The sequence below is a fragment of the Meriones unguiculatus genome, chromosome 2, assembly GCF_030254825.1.
Source record: "Meriones unguiculatus strain TT.TT164.6M chromosome 2, Bangor_MerUng_6.1, whole genome shotgun sequence".
Lineage (NCBI taxonomy): Eukaryota > Metazoa > Chordata > Mammalia > Rodentia > Muridae > Meriones > Meriones unguiculatus.
This window is the reverse complement of record NC_083350.1, coordinates 56642776-56644690: the sequence shown is the minus strand read 5'-3', so window position 1 is coordinate 56644690 and position 1915 is coordinate 56642776. Positions and strand designations below refer to the sequence as shown.

General features: G+C 41.8%; 1 pseudogene; it reads right to left on the bottom strand.

Annotated features, from left to right (window-relative positions):
* Positions 1-493: 493 nt before the first annotated feature.
* Positions 494-537, bottom strand: LOC132652655 (small nucleolar RNA SNORA17; annotated as a pseudogene).
* Positions 538-1915: the final 1378 nt, after the last annotated feature.

Below are 1915 nucleotides of genomic sequence, written 5' to 3'. Positions count from 1 at the left end.
CTCTCTTCATTGTGTCCACGTCCTTCTGTTTCTCTTTCTCTTTCATTTCTCCACCACTTACTTGTTCTTTTTAGTGACACCCTGGTCTCTGAGTATGTGAGTGTCTGGCTCATCCCAGGAGTGGTCTCAGGAGTGTTATGCACCACTCATAACACTCCTGAGTATTAGGGCACCTGGCAGGGGTCATCTCAGGCATGGTAGGCCTCCCAGGCCTGCGAAGCACCTAAGAGGTGCTCATCTCAGGTTAGCTTCCTGTCTGAGCCCCATGGCACCTGTACAGTGGTTGTCTTGGGTTTTCTTCTTGCCAGTCCCACCTGAGAGGCCCTTTGCAAGGGTTATCTATCTTGGGTTATTCCTGCCCGGGACCTGAGTCCCAGGCAGTGTTCTTATAATCTTAGGCTTGCTTTCCATCCTGGGTGCCCATCTGAGCCTCCCTGGTGCCAGGACTGGTGGTCTTCTGAGGTTCACTTTTTTAAATAAATGTTAAGCCACTTTTATTATTCAGCTGTTCACAGGTCAGAACACTGAGCATAGACATCCTTCTTATTGGCTCTTTCAGTGCTGACACATAGTTCTCAGATATGATTTACCAGTTTTCTTTATTCTTATTTGCTTACACAGCTATTATTCATAGAATAGGGTAGAAACAGAAATGTGAAATCAAGACAAGAGGCTGGTAAGAGCCACAGCTCAGTTATTGCACTTCTGGTATGTAGCTCTTGCTAGAAAATAGGAAGTCAGTGAGACTAGAGGAGTGAATTAAGCAGGATACAGGTGGCTGTGGAATTTTTAAAAATATATTTGTTTTCTTATTTTAAATACTGCTTTTAGTTATGGTGTTTGTGCATCTGTCTGTGTGTGTTCATACATAAGTATATGTGCCTATGATGTGGCAGAGGCCTCCCATTTCCGTGGAGCTGGAGTTATAAGCATCTGTACACTTTCTGAAACAGGTACTGGAAACTGAACTCTAGTCATTTGCAAAGTCATAACTGTGAGCCATCTCTCTAGCCTTTAATTGCACAATTTTAACAAAATTCCTGAGTCTGCCACTCCTTCATTTTACAAGTGATTAAGATGAAGTAGATATGAAAAACATTTGGTGGGCCTCATCTCCCAAGACTTAACAGTTGAAAGGTGGCATGTGAAAAAAATATTTAAATAAGCTAAATGTACACAGAAAATGGTAGTATCATTGCTGTTATCTATCTGCTCAATTGATTCTCATTGCTCTTCATGGCTTAGGTACAACAATAAAGAACACTAACCTGAGAAAGGGGAACCCTACTCCACTGCTGTGGGAATTTAAACTTGCACAACCACTCTGGAAATCAATCAGGCACTTTCTCAGACAACTAGGAATAACACTTCCTCAAGATCCAGCCATACCACTCCTAGGCATATATCCAAAAGAGGCTCAAATGTACAATAAAGACATTTGCTCAACTATGTTTGTAGCAGCTTTATTTGTAATAGCCAAAAGCTGGAAACAACCCAGATGCCCCTCAACTGAAGAATGGATACAGAAATTGTGGTACAGCTACACAATGTAATATTACTCAGCAATGAAAAACAAGGAAATCATGAAATTTGCAGGTAAATGGTGGGAACTGGAAAGATCATCCTGAGTGAGCTGTCCCAAAAGCAGAAAGACACACACAGTATATACTCACTCATATAGACATATAATATCAGATAAACCTACTAAAATCTGTACATCTAAAGAAACTAATCAAGAGAGAGGACTCTGACTAAAATGCTCAATCCCCATCCCACAAGGCAAAGAGGATGGACATCAGAAGAAGAAGAAAACAGGAAACAAGTTAGGAACCTGCCACAGAGGGCCTCTGAAAGGCTCTGCCCTGTAGACTATCAAAGCAGATGCTGAGACTTATGGCCAACTGTTGGGCAAAGT